Below are 15,359 nucleotides of genomic sequence, written 5' to 3'. Positions count from 1 at the left end.
AAAAGGTTTCATAATGTGTCAGTCTGTAAAAGTGATTTTCACTCGGCCCGAAAAAAAAAGAGCAGTAAGTGTGCTTTCAAATTGGCAAAGAAATTTCGTTTTAGGACTAATGTGAAAACATGACTCTGTGTGCATAGAGGAATTATAGGCAGAGATTTATTGCGTCTTGCTCTGGTGATCTCACAGTTGCATTAGATGGAAAGGGGGAGCGAATTTTTGGGGGAAGAAGCAGAGGCTTAGCACACACCCATGTGCTTGCCGTGTATAGTCATGCACAGTATTTAGAAGCCAGTGGGGTTTTCAGGTTTAAGTCTGTAATGCAAATACATTCAGCATCACTAAGGCTGGTTGCCCTTGCTGGAGTGTAGGCAGACACAGAGAATACACATGGTGGTGGTCTGAAAAAAAAACAGCTTGGACATGTGCAATTAAATAAATTTTTAAAAAAGGTTTCATAATGTGTCAGTCTGTAAAAGTGATTTTCACTCGGCCCGAAAAAAAAAGAGCAGTAAGTGTGCTTTCAAAATGGCAAAGAAATTTCGTTTTGGGACTAATGTGAAAACATGACTCTGTGTGCATAGAGGAATTATAGGCAGAGATTTATTGCGTCTTGCTCTGGTGATTTCACAGTTGCATTAGATGGAAAGGGGGAGCGAATTTTTTGGGGAAGAAGCAGAGGCTTAGCACACACCCATGTGCTTGCCATGTATAGTCATGCACAGTATTTAGAAGCCAGTGGGGTTTTCAGGTTTAAGTCTGTAATGCAAATACATTCAGCATCACTAAGGCTGGTTGCCCTTGCTGGAGTGTAGGCAGACACAGAGAATACACATGGTGGTGGTCTGAAAAAAAAACAGTTTGTACACGTGCAATTAAATAAATCAAAAATAGTGGTTTCATAATGTGTCAGTCTGTAAAAGTGATTTCAAATTGTAAAAAGAGATTTTCACTTGGCCCTAAAAAAAAAGAGCAGTAAGTGTGCTTTCAAATTGGCAAAGAAATTTCGTTTTAGGACTAATGTGAAAACATGACTCTGTGTGCATAGAGGAATTATAGGCAGAGATTTATTGCGTCTTGCTCTGGTGATTTCACAGTTGCATTAGATGGAAAGGGGGAGCGAATTTTTGGGGGAAGAAGCAGAGGCTTAGCACACACCCATGTGCTTGCCATGTATAGTCATGCACAGTATTTAGAAGCCAGTGGGGTTTTCAGGTTTAAGTCTGTAATGCAAATACATTCAGCATCACTAAGGCTGGTTGCCCTTGGTGGAGTGTAGGCAGTCACAGAGAATGCACATGGTGGTGGTCTGAAAAAACAGCTTGGACATGTGCATTTAAATAAAAGAAAAAAAAGTGGTTTCATAATGTGTCAGTCTGTAAAAGTGATTTCAAATTGTAAAAAGAGATTTTCACTTGGCCCGAAAAAAAAAAGAGCACTAAGTGTGCTTTCAAATTGGCAAAGAAATTTCGTTTTAGGACTAATGTGAAAACATGACTCTGTGTGCATAGAGGAATTATAGGCAGAGATTTATTGCGTCTTGCTCTGGTGATCTCACAGTTGCATTAGATGGAAAGGGGGAGCGAATTTTTGGGGGAAGAAGCAGAGTCTTAGCACACACCCATGTGCTTGCCGTGTATAGTCATGCAAAGTATTTACAAGCGAGTGGGGTTTTCAGGTTTCAGTCTGTAATGCAAATACATTCAGCATCACTAAGGCTGGTTGCCCTTGCTGGAGTGTAGGCAGACACAGAGAATACACATGGTGTTGGTCTGAAAAAAAAACAGCTTGGACATGTGCAATTAAATACATTTTTAAAAAAGGTTTCATAATGTGTCAGTCTGTAAAAGTGATTTTCACTCGGCCCGAAAAAAAAAGAGCAGTAAGTGTGCTTTCAAAATGGCAAAGAAATTTCGTTTTGGGACTAATGTGAAAACATGACTCTGTGTGCATAGAGGAATTATAGGCAGAGATTTATTGCGTCTTGCTCTGGTGATTTCACAGTTGCATTAGATGGAAAGGGGGAGCGAATTTTTTGGGGAAGAAGCAGAGGCTTAGCACACACCCATGTGCTTGCCATGTATAGTCATGCACAGTATTTAGAAGCCAGTGAGGTTTTCAGGTTTAAGTCTGTAATGCAAATACATTCAGCATCACTAAGGCTGGTTGCCCTTGCTGGAGTGTAGGCAGACACAGAGAATACACATTTCTGTAATGATAAGTTTAAGTGAGAAGAGATTCTGGGCTTTTTTAATACAATCTTTGAGATTGTTATTTTTTTTTGCCCGCTGTAAATGATGAATGCAATTTATAGTGAAATGCAATATATTCTGAAAACAGCAAAAATAAGGCAAAAATATTTTTTTGAAAAAAATGTAAATATGTATACTGTATTATAAATTGTTAAAAAAATATTAATACTTTTTTCTTTTTTTTCAGATCGATATAGAAAATTTTCGAAAACTACAACCATTTTTAAAACTATTTTTAAAAAAAACAAATGAATAAATATTTTTTTGAGTGAGTATGGTAAGTCAATAATAATAATTGTAGTCTCTCAAGGACCTTGTAATTTGATAATTGATTTTTAGTGTTTATTTTAAAAAATAAAAAAAAGGTACGCGCACCGTACGCGTACGGTAAAAAAAAAAAAAAAAAGGTTTTAAAAAACATATGTAAAAAAAAGATGAAAGATAAGGTTGGCTCTTAAAAGAACCGTTGTGTTCATGCAGGGACAGAGGAAAGGAAGCATGGGAAAATCATTCAAAGCTACAAATGTGCTGATCTATTTTGTTGTTCACTAGGGAAACACTGGTCTCCCTATGACAAATTAGACCTTTACAAAATGTGCAATGAATATCAACCTTCCGAAATCGAAGGTTCATTTCCAGAGGGCCAGCAAAAGGCGATTCTCCCCCCACAGATGAAGGGCTCACCTGACCTGCAGAAGAAGGAGTCAGCCCTGCAGATGATGGTCCAGGCTGAGCTGCTGTGGATGTACTGGCTCGTCTTTCTGAAGAGTTACCTCCAAAAAGATGACCATGTGTCCTTCTGTGTACATCCTGGAGGTGTCTCTTCATGGTGTGATTCCCAAAGGAATACTTCCTGTTAGGATTACCTCTAGAAAGTACACGCTTACACAGCTTGCAAGTAACTAAGGGTGCATTCACCTTTTGCTGGCATAAGAAGGCTTTTGTTTCCTCGATCTCTGCCTCAAGACAGTGCTGCTGGTGCTAGCCTCACTCTCAGAAGAGCTCTGCTGTTCTGCCATCGTATCCCAAAGACAAACCAGCTCCTTCTCCCAAGGGATCACAAGCAGAAATGAGGGGAATGGGTGTGGTGTAGGAGAGTTCTAGAACTGAAAGTAGTTTCAACCAATCAAAAGTTGTGTTTCAAGATCACATGACCTACCGTACGCTTACGGTACGCTTACGGTACGCTTACGGCAAAAAGTACGCGTGCGCGTAAAAAAGACACGCGCTTGCGCGCATGCGCATAACAGTCACTCCCCGGCACTTCCGCGTAACGTGCGCGTGTGGCGTAAGCGCGCACGCGTCCCACGCGCAGTACGCGCGGCTACGCGAAGTGCGTAACTATACGCAAGCAGCGTAGATAGATTACGGACGTTGCGTAAACCGTACGCTTACCGTGAGCTTACGGTACGCGTACTATAAAAAAAAAAACTAAAAAAAAATCTGGTAATAAATTTTACATGTTTATTTTAAAAAATATATTAAAAAAAAAAATTTAAGGATTTTAAAAATTTAAGCATAGTCTTTATAAAATGAAAGAAAATTAAATTAAAAATATGTTTGAAAAAAATGAAGAATAAAAAAAAAAATTAGCATTTAAAAAAACTTGCAAATTCACTGAAAAAACCATGGGTTACACACACGTTATAGTTAGGAATTAGCATTTAAAAAACCTTGCAAATTCACTGAAAAAACCATGGGTTTCACACACGTTATAGTTAGGAATTAGCATTTAAAAAACCTTAGAAATTCACTGAAAAAACCATAGGTTTCACACACGTTATAGTTAGGAATTAGCATTTAAAAAACCTTAGAAATTCAGTGAAAAAACCATAGGTTTCACACATGTTATAGTTAGCTGGACATTTTACTCGTAAAAAACCAATGAAATTGCCCCGTTATAGTTAGTTCAGCTAACTATAACTCACGCGCCCGCAATGCACTGCTGATGACGTCACATATTACATCACTCATGACATGGTCAGTGACATCACTCATGACATCACTGATGACATCTCAAATGACATCACTGATGACATCACTGATGACATCATCCTTGTGATAGAGTGGCAGACCTCCTCTCACCTTAATATAAGCTTTGATACACACATTCAAAAATAGAGACTAAAATTTTCAAAACAATGGACATACCAATACCAGTTACAACAACCTCTTCAGTAATTCTAAGATCCACATACACATCCACTCATTCACCAACAGTCCTATACAGTCACTCATACATGTACTCACTCATCATATGTACTCATACACCTATACATCCTGTTACATAATGCCACTCATCCATAGAGTTACTCACACACATAGTCACTCATGCTAATAAAGAATCAAACATACATTTACTTGCATATACAGTTATACACACACCACCACACTTACTTCTACGGAAACTTACACATACTTAGTCTTTTAAACAATCACTTATAGAAACACATACTTATTCATACAGGAACTCTTTCAATCTCTCCCTCTCACATATACTCACATATATACACCAATAGTCACATATACTAGTTTAAAACATATGTAGTTACTCCTGAAGACACTATTGGGACAGTCATTCACTCACTAACACACCCATACACACACTCATCCACCCATACAGTCCTGCACACATGCTGTCTTCAACACATACAAACAGTGAGTCACTCATTCATGCACCTATGCACTACGTAATACCCCCCACCGAACCATACAGACACTCAGACTGATACTCAAAAAAACAACTACTAACCTATATAGACACCCATGTAGCTACTCACCAACCCATGCAGCCACTTATACACAAAGTGAGAGATACACTTAATCAGTCAGTTACACAATCAATTTTTTAAAAACAAATCATCCATTTAGACACTTATATACCCATTTATTCTTCCATCGACCTTGAGATATACATATATAAAACAAATTTAATTTTCAGAAAAACACACATTCACTGGATGATGTCATCAGTGATGTCATCAGTGATGTCATTTGAGATGTCATCAGTGATGTCATGAGTGATGTCACTGACCATGTCATGAGTGATGTAATATGTGACGTCATCAGCAGTGCATTGCGGGCGCGTGAGTTATAGTTAGCTGAACTAACTATAACGGGGCAATTTCATTGGTTTTTTACGAGTAAAATGTCCAGCTAACTATAACATGTGTGAAACCTATGGTTTTTTCACTGAATATATATATAATATAGTGAGACCAGCATTTCTTTTCCAGAGATATTCCACACGCACTCACTGGTAAATGGGTGTTGAAAATTCAGTTTTTATTACGTCAACAGCATTTCATGACAATGTCCAAAACCCAATGCGTTTCAGTCTCCCCACAGACCTTGCTCAGAGGTAACAAAACGTCTCAACCATTGTTTCTTTTAAATTAATCACATGGTGTTACATCACATCCTGGTTTTGTGTCATCTTGCATTCTGGTTTTAGTAGTGTAGTGAAAAAATTGTTTAATGTGCAATTGTGTCCACCATGGCATTTGTAACTATGCTATTGTTTACTGTGATGGTGCAATGTGTTTTTATGTTATTATGTTTTTAGGGTCCACTGTTGAAATTACAATGTTTAGAAGGTGAAAAATAGGCGTATTTACTTCTATTGTGAGTCCGCGCATTTCGTTATGCCTTCACCGACTGTTGGTCTCAATTTGTATTGTATGATTTAATGAGAGATTTTCTCCCTTTGTTACACCAGTCATGCCCGCTAGTGGGACATTTTTCTTTTCGCCCTGCCCATACCCAGGTATCCCTGTATTATTACTTTTACATTCCTCCCATTGTTACCTTGGTTTATCACCCTCTATTGGGTATTGTTGTTTATTAAGTAATCTCGAGAATTAAATCAAAATGCCTTGGGTTTGGTTGTGTACTTACTATTATGCCCTCCAGTGGGCCATTACATTTACAATACGAGACCTATGTCATATTTAACCAAAAACATTAGTGAGACCCTAGTAAAAGTTGGGAAGTGTGTGATCTAAAAGTTACATTTCAAGAGTACACTCAGGTCTTTCCATGTAATTACCAGATCCCTGTCTGGATAGAGAGATTCTTACAAAGGCTATTTCTGACTGTAGTGTACTATACAGGGTATGAGATATCAATTCCATATTTGCATGATCTTTTTACAGTTCATGAAAAACGGGCTTCCTTATGAAGTACTCCAATTTTTGAGACCCCAGAGGTGCTAGGGGTAGCACCCTATGACTTCGAGTACTTCCTGATGTGGTATTATAAAATTCTGCATATCTTGATAATATCACAAAGAACTTGGCAACAGAAGCTGAAATATGAAAAGACATCTTTATTAAACTCAAATGAGTGAGACTACGTCGCACAGAAGCCTTAGCAACTGAATGAGGCAGTCTCCAGAACAAAAAACAGTCTTCCCTTATATACAGATTCTTGTGCTTCAGGCACACATTCTTCAGTTTATGGTATGGTCATTCAAAAGTATATATTACAAACGAAAGAGCAGAGTCATGATGACCATCCCACATTCCAGTTAAGCCAGCCCGCAATTATTTACCCAGCAAGGCTCAGATCCCACATCAGATATCAACAGGCCCTAGTTGAACACGGGCATCTCCTGTTTAGAAAAACAGGCCATAAAGCAGGAACAGTCAGGTGTGAAAGAGATTAGCCGGAGGCTTGTGTGGGATGAAAAAGGTTTTATGGTGTGTCATGCCCTGATGCTAATCACAGGTGGCCGGAGGATGGGGAGCTCGTGAGACCGGACTGACCTGGGGCAGCGGAGACCAGCTGCCCAGGTCATGGAGAAGTCAAGCAGAAAGTACATGTATTCTAAAGGCCCGTACTTGCTTATAATGTGTTTGTCTATGTGAGGGCAACTATTAAGATGGCCACCGCTCCAAGATGGAACCCACGGAGTCAATGTATAATAACGTATACATAGTGCATTTGGCAATGGGACGTTATGCAAAGCGCTTGTAAATACCGCATTGACCAATCGCGGTTTGCTAATACATGAATAAACAGGGGTAGGGCCCTGTCTCCTACGCGGTCCCAAATATCAAAGTACGACAGACCCTCCTTTTGCCCTTACATAGGCAATCACTATACTCCTACTGATCTTAGTCCAGGTCTACAGACATGAAGTCTTGGAGATGTTGCTGTAGCATCATCCTATTACTTAGCGACTCTCACGGGACACATGTAGTAGCACAAAGGCCACATATGGCAGGACAAAATAAGGAATACCTCTATCTAGGTGGCATAAGATCACACCCCCAACAATTAGTGATCTTTACTACTAACTAGTGTCGATGCAGAAGCTGTATAGAAGAATTGCTTACGAATTCTGATCTTTTTTAACCTGCTCATGTTCAGGAAAAGGGTGAAAAGAGTGCAAAGAAACAGTAGTGGGAAAAGACATAGGTTGGGCAGAGGGTGCAGAAGTCAATGAGTAGAGAAAATCAATCCCACCCATAAATGACAACGTCATGTTTAAAAAACACTAGAAAACACGGTATTAAGAATATATAGACAACGGGAGAAAGTAGCGACCACTATTACAAATGAAATAATAATTTTTATGTTCAGGTGAAACAGTGGTGACCCTCATCAATGCTCTGAGGTGAAAAGGGGGCACCTTTCCACAGAAAATGGATTTTATTCTGCTTATACTAGACAATGCCAGCAAAACAAACAGTCTTCTAACACCTAGTCTATACAATCACACGGAAACCTCTCGTGAAACCACCTATGCCCAGAGTCCGTTCAAAAAGCCTCTCTGGCAGGCTTCTATTGTCCATCAAATCTTCTTCTGTTGTTTTCTTTTGCATGGGCCTCTTCATTCAAGCCTTTCATGAGAAAAGAAAGTACTGCTCAGTTGGAGTGCCCTCCTGGGAAACACTCACAGCTCACTCGAGGGTCTCAATGTTTCAAGGCAGTGCACCTGTGTCTTTCCTCTGCTGCAGACACTACAAATAATATGCTCTCCATTGGTCATGGGCAAAGATCATCTTGTGCAGACCCGGGACCATTCTCAGGATCCAACACTCGTCACTCAGTGTCAGAGGACGCTCAGGCTGCTCTTCCATGGGCACTGGAATGTAGTGCCTTCTGTCAATCTTGGATCCGCCGGTGCACTGCACTTCCATTGGAGCAAAGGGAAAAGAGGGCGTGTGTGTGGCCAAAAACTCAGGCCCAGGGGCTCAAGGGACTGCACACTGTCAGAGGTTACCAGCACATGACAGGCGCTCTTTTGCACTGGAATTCTGGTTCTGTGGCAAAACCAGCTCCTCCTTCTTTTCTGATGTTGAATGCCTTCTGATGAAGCAAGTGCGATGCTTTAAACAGTTTGTTGTATAACAAGGGGACTGTAAACAGGTGGCCTGCGGTCCTTCAAAAGGAGTGGCCACACGCCATGGGATAATTTTGGTCCAGAATACACTGTCTTTCTCAGGAAGCAATACAAATAAAAGGCAGTAGGCAAAACAGTGCCTCTAAGCTTTTCAATTGGGTTTCCGTGTGAGAGCCTCCATCATCTAAGGGTAGATAACTACACGAGAATTCTATCTAAAATGGATGTCTTCACATATGGTGGCATTGTCTAATAGGGCAAACACATTTTTTTTTCTGAATGATTACATATAAGTGTTTCTAAATTCCTTATCTAGGACATTTCAATAGAGAAATCACATGGTACAGATTATCATAGGCATGTAGAAACCTTTCACATCAGGTGCACTAGGCAATACACAGGCTAATAGTCAGATATGAAAACAAAAGACAAGAACTAGAGGGTCCTGATATTTGCATGATTAGAACACATCTGATCCCACCAAAAATTAAAGCAGCAGGAACAAAAAGGGTAAAAACCACATTAAAAAATAGACATTGAAAATTTGTCGTGTTCAAAAGGGTAAACGCAAGATATCTCCTATTGGTATGGAAAACTTGTCTTACTATAATATTGAGTCAGTTAGCCAGTCTATCGCTATCCTGACAGTCAGGCTGGAAAACATTGAAGCAGGCCTAAGGAAAATTCTTGGAAACCAGTCTGGTCATGCAAAAAGGGAATTGTACATAATATGGGGGTTCCTGGTGCATCACTGCAGTCTGGAAGTATGTACCTGAACAATACACCTACAATAATAAATGGGCTGACTGGTGAAAGGAATACGGAAAAGGGAATTGGAACTAGGACACAACTGAAATCCCCAATCACTAAGCATAATGCGACATTGGGCAGGGAAGAAACAAAAACAATAAAAAATAAAAATCTATAGGAAGGACAAGAATTTACTTGGGTGGTAGTCAGGCATGTGACATCACCAAGAGTACGGGTGATACACAAAAGGCCAAAGTCACATACGTTTTAACTCTACCGCTGGCGACTACACCATATACGGTAATCTTAGCTAATGTTCCAGTTCCTTCTGCAGGGAAAAATGAAAACCTAGTTTCCTTTTAAGAAGCAAAGGCCATATGCTACTTAGGAGACAGGACACCATTACCTCATGTAATATAGAAATTAGGCCACCTTGAGTCACAGATCTATAATTTCATCCTTAGGTCCAATCAAGGATACATAAATGTAGGGCTGCCTGTTCCTTTAAGGGAAGGGCAGTATAACGTGACAGGTGACAGGTGACACACTTTGATCCTGTAGATCTCTTTTAGTTTTCTGTAATACCATTATAGCCAATTTAGACATGCACTGGTGAAGTGTTGTCTCTCATGCTCACAGCATGAAAATATCATTAGCTGTGGAATTTAGTAACCAGAACAAGTTCAACCAACTGTTGCGTAGCGATGGGCATCGTCATGACCATCCCCTTCACAACGCAGGTAAACTTGTAATAGTATAAAAAGCAGCAACAAAAACAACGAAAACATGCAAAAAAAATTAAAAACGCACAAAACATCAAGCCATCAGATATACTTGCTGTATATCAAGCACAAAAAGCATAGACAAAACAATAGCATATGTAAAAAGCGGTGACACACAAACACCATGTCATGTACTTTATGCACTGTAAAACTGCAGCCCAAAACCCAATATTTGGGCCTGTTTAATTTGTCAGGTTTAAAATACTTACCCTCCTTTTTGACAGTAGATCACCAGGCAATGGAAATCTGCTGTCAAATATAACTCTACTGTTTCTCTTCTAACATACAGGACCAGCAAGAACAATTCATGATAGCAATTCGTTCACATTTAGGCATGTAGCCTTAAAAAAAACTTTAGAATCTTTTTGTCTGTCTAAGACTTAATGCAACACTTCGTTTTCTGTTAAAGAAGAGCAACTATAGCAGGCATCATTCTATTTTCTTTTTTAGAGCACCAATGTATCAGCAAAGCATTTAACATGATGTTTGGACTTTCAAAGAAAACCCCTTTGCTATATTTTCCCGGTGGAATTAAGTTCTTTAGTTTTAGTGATGCTATGGAGAAACCAGAAACCCCACCTTGAGAGGCCCGTGTAGCAAGGGCATTCTGCATTCCACAGAGGCAAGGCCCTAATTTAAAAGGTCATAAATGTCAACTTCATTGTTTACGGGAAAGATAGCATCTCAGCAGCGTGACCGAGCCAGCCTCTGCGGCTCTCCCATCCCCCAGCTTCTGACACTCTGAATTCGTCAAAGCCAGAAGGCCTTCCTAATTCCTCCTAACTTGCAATAATTCGCTCTATTTTGAAAAATAATTTCTCCTTTTTAGGCGCTAAAAAATTATCCCTATTCCCAGATTATTAAACTACATGTACTGTGAATAATTCACAAAACTTAATAATACACATACCAGTTTTTAGAATAAATGCTTGTTGCAATCCTATGCAATGATATACATTTCATCAACCTTAAATGAATGAACGTCTCAGTAGGCCCAGCTAAAGTTAGACTGAACTCCAGCAAATGAGACCGCTTTCTGCCCCAGTCCACTGGCACTGTGAATTGTATTCGCAATGAGTTTTGATATTTTCTTCATCATTTAGTCATTTGCCTTTATTCAAGCTCTGTTTGTCGCTTTCATATTAGCATATGAAACTCAGTGCCTCCCGCCAGGTAATTACAATATTTTCACCCCTACTGCTAGAACCTGCAATCTCATCTTTCCCCTCCTACTTACTCAAACCGGTACCACATTCCTCTTTATTCCCTTCGTCAATACAACCTTCCTCACGCTACTCTTCACGTCTTTATTACTCCCCTTCATCATCTCTCTTCCCTCCACGGCATTCTATTTTCCCAATTGTTCTTCTCCTTCCTACGTATTACCCAGTTCCTATAACTGTAGTTCTACATTTCTCCACCCCTCTATCATTACTGACTTCATCACGTACCTGCTCACAAACATCCTCTATTTCCTTCATCAAAAAACAATTCTCCATTTCTCTTTCTCCGTGTGGGTGCTAACTTCATTAAGGCCGTTTTTTATTAACATCAAATAGTTGCGGGTTGCGATACCATATTTTATTTAATTTCCCCAAGTTTTTAAAAAGGTCTTGTTTTTCATAGCGTGTTCAGTAGTATCGTGACAGACACAGCTAAAGTTAGAACCTTCAACCCTGATATTAAAACAAGCCTTTGTACTGGCACATTGACTCATTGAATCATAAGAAGGCACAACATGTAAATATATATCAAAACCTAAACGTATGCATTTACTGAAGCCTGAGACACTTTAAACAGTACTCTGAATGAAAGAAAATGCAATTGAAACAGTTTTTTTTACCCAAATTCGACTTTGATATTTTAAGCATTAAAAAATGAATATCCTACAATTTTCTTGCATAATATGCATTACCAGAATGTCTATTACATAACCCATGAGTCAGGCATTGGAAATAATAACTTATACTTTATAAAAATGAGCTTGTTTGCGCCTGCGCCAAGGGAAAATTGTACGCGCGAATGCTTGTCATTTTAGTGATGCAACACAACTTAAATCAAATTCTAATGCTAGGAGGTCATAGTATGAGTATTAAGCTTTATAAATATCAAAAAACGATTTTGAAAAGCACTTATTTTTTTAAAATAATTTTTCCCATGATTAATAATTTTCTTTTAAAAAATCCCAATTATTCGTTTTTGTGATAATTCCATGTATAAAAAACAAGCTGCATCCCTTGCCTATCATTTTGGACACATTTAACTCACAAGCCTAAGTGCATAAGCCCAATTTGAAACGCGTCACATTTTTGCGCCACTTTCATTTAAAAGGACGGTTCTGCCAAATTCAACCCGTGTTTAACTGGGAAAGTGCTGGCTGAAGGAGCATTCCTATCAAATATACTGCAGCTGAAAAGTTTTCCTGTGAACATCTAATACAATGCATCTAAGGAAAATGATGTAAATTTATTTACTTTTGAAAAAAATAGATAATTTCGTTTTTGGGGGCCTGATTTATATCTATTGAATGTGTTTCTAATTTTATCCTTTAAGCATTTAACGGCAGTTTTGTATATGTGCACAATTGCTCATTCTATAAATTAAAGAGCACCATATAGCTATTTTAGCACATCACATGGTTCATTTCTGGATTCCTTTTCTAAGTTTGTACTTGATATTAATTAACCAACAATTTGCTTAACAGACTGGAAACATCAGAAGACCCACAAACACATATTGAGCTCATTTCAGACATAAACAGAAAGGGGTTAAACAGACAATACAGCGCGCTTTAGCCATTTTTCATAAATAGCGCCGTCGCAATTTACTTACAGAAGTTGCACTAATGATAAAAAAACCACAGACATTTAAACACACAGTTGACTTACAAATCAATACGCATGACAGAAAGAAAGAACAGCTCACAGACTATACTTGAAACAAACCATTTGCAAATACTGTTGTAGGTCATATTTACAAGCAACGCTTTTCAATAGTGTTCCAAAAGGCTGCATGAACAGCCCCACAGACAGATGCATGTCCAAGAAGTAGTGAATGCGCTCAATTCACTAGCTCTGCCTAGCAGAACACCACACAAAATCGTTGTGCATATCTTCATTCGTAAAACTGCGCAGAACGAAGGATCCTTGTTTTGTATTATGTCATATTTTAATTCCCTGGGGATATAAAATCACCAAGGAAGAAATATGTTTTTAAATCTAACCTATTTAGATATTTCCCACACTATGGTACCTTTTAAAACAAAAAGCAACACATTTTTCCATGTGAGCTTACAAACAGGCATGCCAAAAATACTGCGGAAAACGCAAGTATTATAATCAAAACCAAATGGAGAAATATCTCCTCATTACCTGCCTACGCAAATTGCAATTCGCATATCAAAACCTATACAAACCAAAAGCTACATTTCCCAATTTGCTAAGATCAGGCATCTTATAGCTCACTAATCTAGCTTCAAACTTCAAGGGTTTATCTCTACCAATAAACTCGCAAATATGCGAGACCCTCTGTTTTGGTAATTGCAATGACCAAATCAGAAACCAAGAAACCAACCCCTCGGCTTTGGTAGTTGCGATAACCAAATTAAAGACCCAAAGAACCAAAGGACTGGGAGCGACCCACTTATACTTAATTCTTATTCTTAATAATCAAAAGGTTATCCAAATTCTAATTGTCAAGTTCTACATGCCCAAACGTCTTTTATAATACTCACGCCAAAAGGGTTCTTTTTCTCACCTTTTGAGTGACATCATGTGGAGGATCAAAATCAGGAAGAGCAGAAATATACCGGACTACATAATCAAAGAATCTCCAGAATCCCTGTGCACAGAGTACCTTCTTGGTAGAATCCCGTTCTGTCCTTCCAGTAGATTTCAGTCTCCTGACAAGATCACTCCCACAGAAAGTCACTTCCCTGATGAGGCCCCACGTTGGGCGCCAAACTGAAGTACTTCAATTTTTGAGACCCCAGAGGTGCTAGGGGTAGCACCCTATGACTTCGAGTACTTCCTGATGTGGTATTATAAAATTCTGCATATCTTGATAATATCACAAAGAACTTGGCAACAGAAGCTGAAATATGAAAAGACATCTTTATTAAACTCAAATGAGTGAGACTACGTCGCACAGAAGCCTTAGCAACTGAATGAGGCAGTCTCCAGAACAAAAAACAGTCTTCCCTTATATACAGATTCTTGTGCTTCAGGCACACATTCTTCAGTTTATGGTATGGTCATTCAAAAGTATATATTACAAACGAAAGAGCAGAGTCATGATGACCATCCCACATTCCAGTTAAGCCAGCCCGCAATTATTTACCCAGCAAGGCTCAGATCCCACATCAGATATCAACAGGCCCTAGTTGAACACGGGCATCTCCTGTTTAGAAAAACAGGCCATAAAGCAGGAACAGTCAGGTGTGAAAGAGATTAGCCGGAGGCTTGTGTGGGATGAAAAAGGTTTTATGGTGTGTCATGCCCTGATGCTAATCACAGGTGGCCGGAGGATGGGGAGCTCGTGAGACCGGACTGACCTGGGGCAGCGGAGACCAGCTGCCCAGGTCATGGAGAAGTCAAGCAGAAAGTACATGTATTCTAAAGGCCCGTACTTGCTTATAATGTGTTTGTCTATGTGAGGGCAACTATTAAGATGGCCACCGCTCCAAGATGGAACCCACGGAGTCAATGTATAATAACGTATACATAGTGCATTTGGCAATGGGACGTTATGCAAAGCGCTTGTAAATACCGCATTGACCAATCGCGGTTTGCTAATACATGAATAAACAGGGGTAGGGCCCTGTCTCCTACGCGGTCCCAAATATCAAAGTACAACACTTATAGATGTGAGTACATCTCCTCATCCTTATTGAGGCCCTGGGGCGCCAAAGTTCTGAATGACAGAATATGACGTGATTCTTTCTGTCTCAAAGTTTTTTCTCAATTGCCACCTCTCACATGGCAATCAACCATTTCTACAGCATAAAAACTCAATTTCTTCCAGTCACTTTCATGGTATTTCTCCACGTGTTCTGTAACAGCATAACTGATCTTTATTCACTGTTGCCCTCACATGCTCAAGGATGCGCTTTTTGAGTTCACAAACCGTGCTGCCCATGTACTTCAAGTTTGCACGGGCATTCAGTTATATAAACCACATATTGGCTTTTACAGTTAATTCATTGATTGATTTTCCACTTCTTTTGATTCG

The sequence above is a fragment of the Triturus cristatus genome, chromosome 7 (assembly GCF_964204655.1).
Source record: "Triturus cristatus chromosome 7, aTriCri1.1, whole genome shotgun sequence".
Classification (NCBI taxonomy): Eukaryota; Metazoa; Chordata; class Amphibia; order Caudata; family Salamandridae; genus Triturus; species Triturus cristatus.
This window is presented reverse-complemented; position numbering follows the sequence as displayed.